Below are 16,284 nucleotides of genomic sequence, written 5' to 3'. Positions count from 1 at the left end.
GTTATCTCTTCATTTAAGGTTTTTTAGTGACCGCCTTAAAAAAAAAATTGCTAAGGCCACAACTACTAACTATGAAGCAACAATTGCAGCCCTAAGTGAAAGACCAAATTCACCTCGTTTTTTTAATTATAGCTATGGGCTATACGACTTGAATTTCTATTTTGCTAACCAGATTTGGGTTATGTGGAAGTTCATATATGCGGTCACTTTGTGCGTTTTTTAGATGTGTACAAAGAGTTTATCTTTGAAACAAAAGTTATTACGCTGAAGATGGAGAAACTAAAAAATAAACTAAAATTATAGGGTAATTTCTGTGTAGAAGCAATAGGAAGATATGGGGATCTTTCTTTATTTTGGAAACATTGGGTAGAATTGTCTCTCAAAATCTCACTTTGATTTATTTTGGAATCTAGGAAGTACGGACACGGCAAAATTACCAACGTATTGGTGTTGAACACATATCCGATATGGACACAGCCCTAACACGAACACAAACGTGTCAAGTACACACTTCAGAAGAAAAAATCATTTTTAATTTGATTGTTCTTTTTGATGTTGAATGTTGTTTATTTGAAGGATTTTTATGGATGTCTAGTTTGTTTGAACGGGTTCGGCTCGTGTCCAGTGGAAGTTTCCACTAGACACGTCCGGATTTGGACACGTGTCCAAGAGTGGACAAGTGTCCACAATCCAATGTGTCCAGTGGAAACTTCCACTAGACACAAGCCACACCCTATTTGAACTCTTTGTTTGTACTTTAAACAATATTTTATTGTCTTTAAATTAATTTTAAATATATTTTCAAACATTTTATTGTTGTTTGACGGACAAAAAAATAATTTTAGTGGTAAGTTCAAATTAGAACTAATAATAACTTACCACCTATAATTTGTTGTGAAAATGTTGTAGATCGTAGGGATTTTTTTTTGGCATTTAGCTTTATTTTTAAACATCTTAGTTAGTTGTCAAGTTTGCAAAACTATTTAGTGGATTTTTTTTCTTCAAAATAACACTGATTTTCAAACAATTTTGTTAGTTAGCACATTTTCAAAACTATTTAGGAAACTAACATCTCGAGTGCAGAAGACTCGATTTTGGTGTGCTAAATCAAGTACAATGAACTCGATTTCAACATCGGCCAACAACTGATGTCATAGAACTCGAGGCCAAGGGACTCAAGTTCTATCATATAAAAATTGAGTTTGTAGGACTCGATTTCATTTAAATTGAACCTTTTTCTGCTGCTGGCCTCCAAGGCCCAAGCTCATCACTGAGGTGGTTCTCTCCCACTTTGTCTCGTTCCCCATTAACGCTCACATGGGTTTTGCTCAGATCGGATCAGACCTAGGTTTTGCTCGGATCGGACTTGGGTTTTGTTGGAGTTGCTCGGATCGAATCAAAACTGTGAGGAAGGTTTTGCTGGAGTTGATTGGATTGGATTAAACCTGTGAGGAAGGTTTTGCTGGATTTGATTTTTGTTGGAGTTAGTTGAAGGTAAGAACTGAAGTTGAATTCTAAAATTTAAATGAAATCAAATCCTACGGACTTGAATTTTATATGATAGAACTCGAGTCCATTAGACTCGAGTTCTATGACGTCAGCTACTAGCCAACATTGAAATCAAGTTCATTGTACTTGATTTAGCACACCAAAATCGAGTCTATTGCACTCAAGATGTTAGTTTTTTAAATAGTTTTGAAAACGTGCTAACTAACAAAATTGTTTGAAAATTAATGTTATTTTGAAGAAAAAAAATCCCTTTTTAGCAAACTAGTATCTCGAGACCCTGAAAGTTGAGTTTAATGTGTGGAACTCAAATGTTAGAGAGTCAAGTTGCATTTGTTCCTACATTCTCCAAATCTTCTAACTTCTTCTTCAGATCTTCTTCAAGTCCTTGTTCTAGATCTTCTTCTTTTTCAGTCCAATTGTCATCATCGTCTTCTTCTTCTTCAGATCTACTTGGGTCTCAAAGACTCGATTTGTCACTGAACTCGAGTCTCACAAACTCGAAATGTTAGTTTACAAAATAGTTTAAAAAATGTGTTTACTAACTAACATGTTTCAAAAATCATGTTAAATGCCAAATTTCCGGATTTTTTTAGAAAATAACTATAAAATCCAAACAATATCATTAGTTAGGAAATGTTTCAAACTAATTTGGTTTCTAACAATTCGAGTTTAGAGGGGTCGATTTTTGGGTTATAAAATCGAGTATATTGCACTCTAGTTTCCTGTTTTGCCAGCAGCTGAGGTGGCCAGACTATCCACGTAGGCCAGAAATCGAGTTCATTGGACTCGTTTTGTAAGCCTAGAAAACAAGTTAATTGGACTCGGTTTCTAGGCAAAGAAACCGAGTTCATTGAACTCAATTTTTATACATATAAATTGAGTTCAATGAACTCGGTTTGCAAGACCAGAAACCGAGTTCATTGGACTCAGTTTAATATAAAGGAAACCGAGTCCATTGTACTCGGTTTCCTTTTGGGTACGTGTCAACCATCGCAGCACTCAAAAAAACACTTCAAAAGCACACAAAAAACCAAGTTTTACACACAAAAACAATTCAAAAGCACACAAAAAAACTAAGTTCAAAACACACAGTTCTCACTCTCATTCCCTCTCACTCTCGATCTCTCTCTCACGAGAAGTCTCTCTCTCACTCTCACACTCTCATTCCCTCTCACCTCTCGCTCCGTCGCCGTCGCTGCCTCTTGCTCCCATCGCCGTTGCTGCCTCTCGCTTCCGTCGCTCCGACTCCACCTCGCTCAGTCTTTCTCCTCAGTGGTTGGCAAACTACCTCACTAAAGTAAGGACTCTCTCTTTTTTCTGGGTTTATTGGTAATGGAGGCATGCATTGTACTTGATATTTGGGGGGTGCAGAGTTTGCTGCCATATCTGCTGTAAGGCAAATGATTTGTTCAATTCAAGGAAAATGTAGGATTTTGATTATGGTCATCTAGCTGGCCTTTAATAAAATGTGCTCAATGGATTTTGATTTTGTAGAGCTTTTTTAATAAAATGTGTTCAATCTAGCTGGCCTATAAAGCAAAATTTATTGTGAAGACTATGATGGTGTTTGCATGTAGAAAGCTAATTTTATGTTTACCTCAGCGTGTTGTTAAGGGAAAAAAGTCTGATCTGAGCATGTAAAACTGTAGCATTTTTGAATTTGAATGCAAATATTGCATATGGGGCTGGTATTTGGACTGAATTATTGAAATAGGAAATCTGGGGAATTGAAATGAAGGGTGTTCTGATGAGAAAAGATTCAAAGTCATAAAAGGGGAATGTAGAAGTTAGAAAGAGTTTACCATAATTAATAGAAAATGTTAAGATATGCTATTACTTTCAGATCCAAAAAACCACTGTTTATTTCTTTTTATAAAAGAAGCGCAAAATATGAAGTATATTTTAGTACCAAAATGCAATTTAATAAGATTTTATAGTAATTTTGGTGATCTGAAACCAAAACTGAAACTTCTCAATCCATTCCATTGAATATGTGATGGGAGAAAAGCATAGTTTTAACTATTATGATTTTAATGATTTGTGATTGTTGTTGTTGAACTAGAATTAATAGTAATTAATAGTAATTTGTTGTTGAAGAAATTAGGCCATACATTGAGATCCTTGCCAATTTATCTTCAACATGTGCTTATATTACTCTTGACTCCCTAAACTTCATGTAGTATGGCTGATGTTCCTGCTCAGATCTCTGATGAGTTCGGTCCTGGTCCCATTGAGGATTCGGTGTTAAAGTTTCTAAAAGATCATCGATCGTGTGCTGTTTAGGAAGGCAAGGTAAAATTAAACTGACCACTTGCTGAATATTCTCTTCTTATCCTACATTATGTTGATTTTTTTTTCTTTCCATTTCTAAAATTCTAAGTTTGTCAATGGTATTACTAGCTTTGAATGCATAGTCATGCCCATTAGTTGGGTTAAGTTAAATTGGCAGACCGTTGCACACCCTTATGGTATATTGTATCTCATCACCATGGTTCTATCATGTGCAGGATCTGGGGGCACTGAAATGTCGTGGTCGTAATGACGAGTTGCGAAAACGATGCCCGATAGTGGCGGATGATCGCGTCCTCAACATTGTCAAGAGAGTTGGATTAGAGGGGCTATATAGGATCCCATGTAGAGAGATTGATCATAACTTGATAACGGCCTTCGTTGAGTGATGGTAGCCTGAAACCCACACCTTCCACCTGCCACATGGTGAGACAACGATCACATTACAAAATGTGGAGGTTCTTTTGGGGATTCCAATCGATTGTGAGGCAATTGTTGGAAAAATTGACTTGACATGGGCTGCTGAATGTCAGAGTTTGCTTGGAATTGCTACTAATGTTGTGGTGCTTCAAGGAAAAAGGATCCTAATTAACAAGCTACTAGAAAAAATTGACCAAGGGTTGCCCGATGGTGCAGCAGAGGTGGTTGTGCATCGATATGCACGGTGTTATATTCTAGCACTCCTGGCAAACACAATTTTCGCCAACAAGTCTGGCGATAGGGTGCATACGATGTGGTTGTAGATGTTGAGGAACCTTCGCAATCCACCTCAGTACAGTTGGGGGAGCGCTTGCCTTGCATGGTTGTATAGAGAGTTATGTAGGGCAACCGACAGAGGTGCCAGTCAAATTGGTGGGGCTTTGTTACTGGTTCAGTATTGGACATAGTTTAGATTCCCTTTTTTGTGCCCAAGGAAGGACCTCCCACCAGATGATGCATATGGCCCACCATTTGCACCTTTTCCACTGTCCATTAAGTAAGTCTCTTCCTTGACCGATTATCTCTATTGGAAATAGATCCATAATTTTAAACGACATGACACATAGTTAGACATAAAGAATAAAATTTTAACCTTGATATTCCTCAAATTTTGAAAATTAATAGGATTTTTATTTATTTTTATATATCGTTTTACAACCACTGAGGTCGTATGTTATGATTGATGTATAATATAAGTGTTAGCTCCACCACTAATCATATGTTTAGATAATCATTTATTGGTATAAATTTAGTCGTATGTAATGTTAAATTTACGATTGCCCATCATTTATTGTTGTTGATTACTTCAAATTCTCAATTCCAAGTATTGACTCCCTCTTTCTTAATTGTAGGACTGTATGGGTTGTGAGCACGAAAAATAGCCCCCAAGAAATCTATCTGGTCCGGTACCGTCAGCTTTTAGATTCTATGCATCCCAAGCAGGTACCCAAATTGTGTTTCTTTTATTGTTTATGACTATTGTATTTATAACTGTAAAATAGCTCATAGTCGAAAATAATGGAACATTGCATAATGTGCTGTCCTTTTATTTGGCTACTTCAGGTGGTGTGGCAACCATATGAAGCTGAATTAGCCCACCTGCTTGCGTTCTGTGTCGCAGGAAGGGACGTATGGACGGCGAGGGTGCCGCTTGTATATTTCTGGCTAGTAGAGAAACATACATCGGACCGTGTTCTTCATCAGTTTAGGATAGTACAAGAAATCCTCCCATATGTTGATACTAACGACGCCCTTCATGACATAGACCTGAGGGGGAAGATTGCGGTGAATTGGAAGGACAAACATTATGGCCATATCCAAGTGTGGAATAGTCGAGCACGATCTCTATGTCATGGAGTACGACTAGAGGGTGCTATGTCGCCTGCTCATCCATACTTCGATTGGTACGATAGGGTGACTTGGAGGTTCGTCAACCACACTACCGCGTCACTTCTTATTATGGTAATTGCTTCAACTTTTTTTTTCAAATTTTGTTGCGTATCACCATTTTTGTGTTAGATGTACTAATTGTATTTATTTACTTGCAGGTTGCCAGTCACAAGCAGTTGTTGATGCGTCATGCAGTAGGTAGTCTTGAGTACAAGCAGATTATAACTGTACTTAAGGCAGTGGAATGCCTTCGCCGTATAACTGCCCAACTTCCCTTGGAAGAGACCGATGGGGCAAATCAAGAAGCGCTAGAAGATACTGGATGACCAAGCACAAGCTCAACTCGTGTCAGCCATAGCCATGGTCAGCGTGCTGCACCCCATCAAGTTGTCAGTAGGCCAGGTACCCCTTCACCCCCACATGCACCAGAGTTCCCTTTACCCTCACATGCATCTCCTGCACCAGAGATTCCTCCACGTACTGCTCATGCAGTTCCTGACCTAGAGATCCCTCTACCCACTGCTTATGAATCTTTTCACCCCGAGATCCCTTCACACACCCCACGTACATTTTTTGACCCTCCTTATCTTTCATTTACCCCTCCATCCTTTGATCTCGGCTATGATTTCAGTCAGACCCCTCGTGTCATGCACACTCAATCCCCCTCGTACAACATTGGTCATATAGACCATGTACCACCCCATAATCAGTCCATGTTATTCATGCCCACTCCTAGACTGCATACAGATCCCATGACTACGGGCCGCACTCCTGGACTCAACCCTTTCACAAAATTCATGTCTGCATTCCAAGAAGAACTAAATGCTTGCTAAACAACTTCAAGATCAACCATATTTTCCCAAGTATTTTCATAAAATGATGAGGCAGGAGGTTCATAAACGGGGGTTGTATTTTGTAACATGCTAAACTTTAACATTAGCGTCCGCATCATCTTCATCACATTCAGCCATATCATCAACATGAGGAATGAGAGTAATTTCATGGTCATCAACACCCCTATCAAAGTCGCCATCGTCAATCCTCTCTTCGTACTCATCTCTTTCGTCAACATTTTCCCCAAAACAGTTTTCGTCTTCATCTTCATCTTCAACTACTGGAACTGTAGAGGATTCACCTCGATGTGTACAAAATTGATCTTCATATCTATTTCCAAGTTCGCTCTCAATTGTTGCTGGTGTCTCTTGAAAAGGGGGTGTATAGCCTCCCAATGTGGTGCATTGATCATCTAGGACTACAAACTGTAGAGATGTAGTTGTTTGTACAATTTCTTCCTCTATGCCGACTTTCACACGCGGCTCCAAAGTGACGTACAACTCAAAATCTGCTGCTTGTTCCCATTTCTTCATCTTACTAAACATGAATTTCACATGTTTGTCCTTTGTTATCACCATATATCTGTAATTAATGCATTGATTAAGGACTTCATATGGAAAAAGGAAAGTAATATGTATGTCATGCAAAGCAGGGTTCACTTGCAACTCTTCCATAATTTTTACTTTCCGCTCATTCAGGGTCTTTAGCTTATGATGTATCATCATATAGTAGCATTGGATACCCGGACCTTGAAATGAGACTCCGTCATAAGGGTTGGCATTGCTAAGGGGTCCACCGTAGTATATATTTATATGGATCATTGTCAACCTATAGATCATCAAGTGCAATTGTGTTAGTGACAAATTTATAACGCTTAATCAACATCAATCACAAAACTTTGCGTATGAAATGCCAACAATACTAACCTCAACCAAATTTGCATATACTCACCTTTAGTAATCTTACAAAAATAGTCATTACCAATTTCATATTCTTTAAAAATTCCAAATCATTCTAGGGGCATGACTTTCAAAACCCATTCAAATAAGTTATGATGAACAAAAATATTATATACCAACTAGTTATCCATTGAAATCTCTGTTACAAATCTTAAACAAATACACCTTGAAATAATTTATGGTAAAAAGACTACTATCTTATGTATCAAACTCATAATCCATTTCATATCCATGATAAAGACCTAAAAGTACTAAATATTCCTAACAATTTATCACAATATTTAGTACTAAATATTCCCAATAATTAATCACAATATTAATTTTTTTTTAAACTTAGCATATTATCACAATATTTACACTAACAAACAAAACAAATATTCCCATATGTTGTAATAACATAATAATCACAATATTTGGTACTAAATATTCCCAATAATCACAATATCTGTAGTTATTTTCTAAAAAATCCCCAATGACTCCATTCTTTTTGCCTTCTTCTAATCCCCTAAAAGTCTAAAGGGCTATGGAAATGGACAGCTTTTGCTCTCTTTTTATTTTTAAAGTCTGCTCCTTTTTTCCTAACTTGGAATGTTACAAACGGTAACAACACCAAATATTTGTAACTTTTTCACAAACTATACGTGCTCGTGCTACACCATCCTTACACATTCATTCATTCACGGTCATAGTCATGGTCATGACCATGTGTCTATCACACAGACAAATTCATGTTACAATTTTACTATTGCAACTTCCTTAAAAAAAAAAATGGATTTATAAGATTTTGAGCTCGGAACCTTTAGCCAAAAAAGTCTTATACATTCTCTTAAAAAAAAAAAAAAAACTAATAAAAGGAAAAAATTGCATATCTAGAGTACTCAAATTTTCACATAATAATCACAATATTTGGTACTAAATATTCCCAATAATCACAATATTAATTTTCTTAAAAAAAAACTTAGCAAATAATTTAATCACAATATTTACACTAACAAAAAAAAAAAAAATTCCCAATATGTTGTAATTTAATCACAATTATTTACTAAATATTCCCAATAATTAATCATAATATTACTAGTCATTATAGATATTTTTTCTTAAGTAGATTCATGATCTTATATAAATGTGTCCTAATATTAATTAAAAAAAAAAAAAACTAGCAAATAATCACAATATACTAACAAATAAATTAATCACAATATTTACACTAACAAATAAGGAAAACAAAACTTTTCCTAATATGTTCTAAATTTTTCTTTTAAAAAAAACCTAGCAAATAATCACAATATACTAACAAATAAATTAATCACAATATTTACACTAACAAATAAGAAAAACAAAACTTTTCCTAATATGTTCTAAATTTTTCTTAAAAAAAAAACTAGCAAATAATCACAATATTGTAAAAACATTACCTGAGAGTGTTGTGTGAGATGAGTGTTCTGTGAGTGCAAGTGAGTTTAGGAAAGTTGTTTCATAGAGCTGAGTTTATGAAGAGAAGAGTTGAGTTTTTGAAGAGAATATAAAGAAGCTGTGAGACCCCACGGTAAGGAGGGACAGGTCCAGCTGGGACCCACGGACACGTGGAGGGCTTGGGACTGATGCTGTTGTGGGGGGACTGATACGTCCACGTGATGTTGTTGTTATGGGAACTGATGGATGAGAGTGATAAGACTAGGAAATTGAGTTCCTTGGACTCGTTTTTTATACAAAGAAACCGAGTTCAGAGGACTCGATTTAGAAACTGAGTTCATTGGACTCGATTTATATGTATAAAAATCGAGTCCAATGAACTCGGTTTCCAGGTTTTGAAGCCAAGTCCAATGAACTCGATTTCTCGCCTACGTGGACGATCTGGCCACCTCAGCTGCTGGCAAAATAATAAATAACAAACTCAGAAATCGAGTCCTCTGAACTCGAATTGCTAGATACCAAATTAGTTTGAAACATTTCCTAGCTAATAGGTCCAGTTTTGAAAGAAATTAGGTTACTAACATCTCGAGTTTATGACAGTCGATTTTGGGGTGTAAATTGAGTCTCACAGAGTCGGTTTTGATGGTTGGTGACATCTGATGTGGCGTTATTGCCAGGTGGCAGCCATCTGAAAATCGACTATCAGAGACTCGATTTCCATTTTGGTGTGACGTGCCATTGACGTGGACTGACGTGGACCCACGTGCAAGCCACCTAGAAACCGAGTCTATGAAAGTCGATTTCTAATAGGATTTTTTTGAATTTAACGCTCTCTCTTTCAGTCACCCACTCACTCTCCCTCATCAGTCAAACGCCTCTCTCAGTCTCAGCCTTACCGACACTCTCACTCATCCTCTCCTTCTCTCACTCTCTCAGCATCACCGTCGCCGACGCCGGCCCCAACCCACTCACCCTCTCAGCCTCACTGACCCAGTCTCAGTCACCCTCTCACTCTCTCGCTCATCGACCCACTGTCGCACGTCCCTGTCACCCTCTCTACTCTCTCACTCGCCCTCTGCTCAGTCTCTAGTCTACGCGGTATCTGAAAGAAAAAGAAGAAAAACAGGTGAGTCCCTTTATGCATTTTGCAATGTAATTAGTTCGTTTTTTTTTTTTTTTTCCTATAAGAAGCATTCTTCTTCATTCCCAGATTTTTACTTCAATTCCTTCCCATTTTTCAAGTATGCCATTTCTCACTTACTTACTTTTTTAGATTCGAATTTTATGTTCGAATTAAGACAAATTTCGAAGACCCATTTTAGATAACATCAGTATTTTTTATTTTTTTTTTGTTTGAGTATATTATTGTGATGAAGGAGGACAAAAAAACGGCATGACATGTGGTGTAGCTTTGAAGGGGATGAATTTGGGTATTTGATTGCAGATAACACAGATGCTTCAGATTCATCTTTGGTAGGTTTTAGAGAGAGAGAAGGGGGGGTGGGGCTTAGTACCGGAATTTGAGATTTGTTCAAAAAATTTATGATTGGGAATTGGAGGAGGTGGATTCTCTGATGGACTTGTTATACCCTCATTTTTCTAGAGGTACCGATTGATGTCTTAGCATTCAATATTATTATAATTGTTTACAAGTTGCCAGCAAAAGCATTTTACTTGGAAAGGTTTATAGAATAAAAAAATGCTTAAGAAAGTGGCTTTCTTTGTGCAGACAGCTACCTTGAGTAAAACCTTGACTATAGAAAATCTTTATATTTTTATTTGCTGAATGACCATAGACATCTTATGAAGAGAAATATATCACTAGTATATTGGTGTTGTCTGTGCAAAAGAACCGGTGAATATTAGACCATCTATTACTCCATTGCTCGGTTGTTTATGACTTGTGGTACTTGTTTTTTTTCCCTGCTTTGCTTTTGGTGTACATTGGTTAAGGTCAAAGAGGCTGGTAGATGTCAACTTTTGTTGGCAAGAGTTGCATGGGAAGCATCATCATGTGGAATGTGACTACTCATTGTCTCATGTGGATGATTTGGAGGGACTGGTTTCAAAGATGTGGAGAGATCAATCATTGAATTTAAGTTGCTTTTTACATCTTCTGTTTTATTGTTGTACTGTGCTGCTTCTCTCTCTCTGGTGTGTTGGGGGGGAGTGGTTCTTGTAATTAAGTTGATTTTCAGGATCTTTTGAGTTTGAGCGTGTAATTATTTAGGAAGCGCTCCTATTTGAGCTTTGTCTTTAATAAAATCAATATTACTTATAAAAAAAAAAACTTGGTGTTTTGAAGACTAAAGTCTTCAACTGCAGAACTTGGGGTGCTTTTTTCTTATTTTTAATATTTAGATGACAAGTTGATTCTAGTGCACATGGTTGTAGAGGAATGGTCAATCTTTTGATGGTTAAGTCATAAGCTTTAGAAGATTACACACATGTTGAATTGGTAAGTTACATGCACCCAACTAGTTTGAACTCACGACCTCACCTTCCACTCATTCTTTTGGGAGGAGGAAGTGCCATTCTGCTGCACATAATTATGATTTTGATATTAAGTCTTTCTAATATTTTAGGTCCCATCTTCTTAAATAAGAAACATTGAAGTTGTATTTTTTGTGTGTTTTAGCTATGATTACTGGTACTTATTCGTGAGCTCAGTAACATTCTTGGATTAAATTGGATTGCAAAGCAACTTTATTCCTTAGTTTTGAGTTCCCAAACAGCCAAGAGCCTCTTGTAGATCAACAACAGAGACATCCAAGATTAAAATCCCCCCTCCATTGTAACAATAACAGCATGCTTGCTAGCGCTAGATATAGTTGACGTAATTTACTGCTTGAATAGATTTTATCAACTACTGTCCACATGAAGTAATATGTTATTGTTATGTCTTAGAATTAATAACATGTAATTATTATTTACATTCCAGAAAATCTTGAAAATAATTCTCAGTATTATTATAATTATTTAATTTCGAAGCACTAATTGATTACTAAGCTATCACAATTTACTAAAATTATTAATTGATGCAAATTAATCCAGAAGTTCCTTTGTGCTCTATTTTTGACCTATTAGATGGATGCAGCCTGAAAGTGATAATCATTTGTATTTTGTGGTTTTGTTAGAGGTTTGTTCAAATAACCTATATAAAAGAAAAAGTTAGATGTAACATCAAATGCATACCTTGTTTCATTATGTATTATTATTGACAATATTTCTTAGGTTGTTTTTGTTTTTGTTTTCAATAATGTCTAGTATGTGCTAATTGCTTATTATTTTTGTGCAGTATGGCTGCTGCAAATGCTGGACAGATTAACCATGCGCAGCCTGGCCCCATTGACACGTCAGTGTTGACGTTGCAGCCCAACCATCGATCAGAAGCTATTTGGAATGGGCAGGTAAAACACACCACTAAAGATTTAACGAATGTACATGCATTTAATTCATACAATGTACATGCACTTGCTGTCATATGTTAATCCATGGTTATGTTTTGTGCAGGATCCAGGATCCCTTAAATGTCGTACCCGTAGTGAAGAGTTCTCCAATCAAGAGCCAATGGTGGATGATCGAGTCGTTGACATCATTAAGGCACTTGGTTTGGAGGGACTTCTCAGGACTCCGGGTAGAGAGATTGATCATGGCCTGATAACGGCCTTAGTGGAGCGATGGCGGCCCGAGACTCACACATTCCACATGCCGCATGGTGAGGTCACCATCACATTGCAGGATGTGGAGGTTCTTCTTGGGCTTCCTGTTGATGGTGATGCTATAACAAGGAGCACACAAAAAGAATGGGAGAATGTGTGCCATGAGTACCTTGGCTTTCGACCTACCAATCAAGACCATCTGCAACTTACTGGCCAGAGGATTCTCATCAAACGGGTTTTGGAGCAAGTTGCCGATCCACTGCCGCCTAATACTGAAGACGATGAAGTGCATAGGTACGCATGATGCTACATCCTAGGTATGACATGCTCTATGCAAGTCCTGAGACACTTTAAAAACCACCCCCAACTAGCCCCTGACTCCTTGTCCACAACAGCGAAGGCGAGAGGCAAAACCTTTTGGTTAGCATCGGTTGCCATTGCAATCATCAATACCCCCTTGTATTTACCATACAGATGAGTCCCGTCAATACTAATCACTGGCTTGCAATATTGGAATGCAGCAATGCATGGAGCGAATGCCCAATATACATAGCGTAGTAACGCAGTACCTTCGTATGGCCTAGGTATGGTGTGATAGCTGTATTGGGTACCTGAGTCCTCATCCAAGTATGCCAACAACAACTTTCGCAACTTTTGGTAAGACTCCTCCCAATCCCCAAATATCTTAGCAATTGCCTTTTATTTTGCGTCTCATACTTTATAGTAAGAAAGCTCATGATTGTACTTAGTACGTATGATCTCCCATAGCTCATCAATACGTGCAGTGTGATTTTTTTGCAATTTTTCCACAATTTCTGATGCAACAAAATGCGAATCCATCATTCTACCGTCTCTTTTTAGGCCAAAGGGTATACAAGTGTGTGGACCCACATAAGACGTGACCATCCACATACCATTAAATTTAGTCTTCATGTATGCCCCAACATACCACTTGCAGTTGTCGTCAACACATGCGGCGCACAACTTCGTTTTGGTCGACCTCCGGATTATAAAATTTCTATTATCATTTGCTGTGTATATTATCAATGCATGCTTCATCGCCTCTTTATTTGCAAAAGTCAACCCTTTAGAAAAATGCATCCCATCTTTCTAAGTAGAGACAAATGGTATCTGAAGACGTGAAGGATCAACCATATCTTCCCAAGTATTTGAGTAGAATGACTCAGCAGGAGGTCTGTAGCCAATGGTCGTATTTCTATTATGCTGGACACCAATATCATCATTTGCATCACCTTCATCATGGTACTCCATATTTTCCTCTTCAAAATTGGGAACGACTTCATGGTCATCCACATCGTTCTCAAAGTCACTTTGCTCAATCCTCTCTTCGTACTCATCCACAACCTCAACATTTTCACCATCATTCGCAACATGATCTTCGTCTTCGTCTTCGTCTTCGTCTTCCTCCTCTAAATGTGTCTCTTGAGGATAGAGGGTTTCACTAGTATTAGCAACATGATCTTGAGATGGGAGCGTATAACCTCCCATCGTATACCCTTCCATTGTATACCCTCCTATCGTATACCCTCCCATTGTAGTGCATCCATCATCTAGGGCTGTAAATTGTAAAGCCGTAGTTGTTTGTTGCACCACCTCAGTAGTGTTATCTGCAAGCGCCTCCAAACTTACATACAACTCAGCAGCATTTACTTGGGGCATTTTCTGGATCCTATTAAACATCATATTTACATGTTTATCTTCTTTGATCGCCATATACCCATAATTTATCCGTTCATGAAGGACTTCTTGTGGGTAACGATAAATAATCTTGATGTCATACCAAGCAGGATTCAATTTCAATTCGTCCATTATTTTCCTCTTCAAATCATTCAACGTCTTCAACTTACGACGTAACATCATGTAGTAGCATTCAATACCCTCCCCTCTAAATGGGAATCCGTCAATCCCTTTAGGATTGTGAAGGGGTCCACCGAAGTATACATTTATATCAATATTCTTCAAAGATTGTGAACCTATTAGAGAGCCAAGCCAAGGAAATTTATGTTAGTGACATATTTTATCTCTTTCATTTAACATCAATTACAAACACACTATCACATACAAACACACTCAATCATTATAATTTCGTACTCAAACAAATAAAAAAACTAAAAACAAAACTCACCCCCATTACAAATTTTAAACTCAGCTCTAACAAAAATATAAATAAAAATATCATCATTCCAGTGCTACGGAAATTAATGGCATACCCTATTACACTACTATTAATGAAATAACATAGAGCAGGGTTCATCAGACAAAAGAAAAAAAAAAAAAAAAACACTAATGTGAATATGATCATGATCAATCAAATTAGACATATCATCTAATTTGAAAATCAAGGCATTAATATACAGTGAAATATACTAGATGTGATATACAAACTCAAATTTTGACTTTGAATCATAAAAATCATACAATAAAAAATCCGTCATGACAGTAAATTTGTTTCGGATCTGCTAATATGTCATCAGCTTTATGTCATCTAGAAAATGAAAAAATGCCAGCTGCTTAATTAGGTGCAACTGGACCGGTGACCCAATTATTTTCATAGCTTTTACTGTATTCAATAATGTCTTTCTCATGGTTGGAATTTCATAAAAGTTGGAGGTTGCACAATTCTTTGAACCTGTTTCTTTTTTGTTTCCTTATGTGTCTATTATTTATATATTTATATAAATATTTAAATATATAGTTGTATAAATATATAAATATAAATATATAGTTGTATAGATATATAAATATAAATATATAGTTGTATAAATATATAAATATAAATATATAGTTGTATAAATATATACATATATTTATATTTATATAAATATATAAATATAAATATATAAATATAAATCTATATATTTATATATATATATATTTATATTTATATTTGCATTTAGTTGTATAAATATATAGTTGTATAAATATATAAATATATTTCTATAAATATATAAATATAAATATAAATATAAATATATATATATATATAAATATTTAAACATATAGTGGTATAAATATATAAATATAAATATATATACATATTTAAACAACCAACTAATATACATAAGGAGCCCTGCCTGGGCTTCCAGGCCGGTTACTCAAAAAAAAAAAAAACTAATATTATGAAACAAATATACATATTTAATACAAACAAATATCTTATCAGGAAACAAATATAAATATTTAATACAAAAAAATATTTTATCAAGAAATGGCATGACAAATTCAATGCAAGCAACACTTTTTAAAGCAGCTATATACACTAAACAACCAACTAGAGAGTGAGGAGGAGACCCTTACTTGACATGAGGATGAGCAAATATACTGCTGAGATTGTATGAGAGTGAGAGGAGCAATGTTTTGCTGCTGATGTCTGAGAGTTTATGAGAGTTGTATGATGTTTTGTGAGAGTTGTTGAGAGAGGTTTTGTGATAGAAGTTGCTGAAGGTGTGAGAGTTGTGTGAGGCAGTCAAAATATTTTCTGAGAGTTGTGTGAGGTTGTGTGAGAGTTTTTTATTACTGTTCAAATATTCTCTGCATACTCAAAACAGACGTGTGAGACTTTTCTTTATTGCTACTCAGACAAACTCTGCATATTCAAAATAGACATAAAGATGGACATGACCAATCACCCAAAATCAAAACACGGATATGACCAATGCCAAAACAGTGCTGGTCAGACTTTTCTTTATAAGCTTTAACAGACAAACTTTGCACATTCAAAATAGACA

This window comes from Quercus lobata, chromosome 12 (assembly GCF_001633185.2).
Source record: "Quercus lobata isolate SW786 chromosome 12, ValleyOak3.0 Primary Assembly, whole genome shotgun sequence".
Classification (NCBI taxonomy): domain Eukaryota; kingdom Viridiplantae; phylum Streptophyta; class Magnoliopsida; order Fagales; family Fagaceae; genus Quercus; species Quercus lobata.
Note: the sequence above shows the minus strand (reverse complement) of the source record.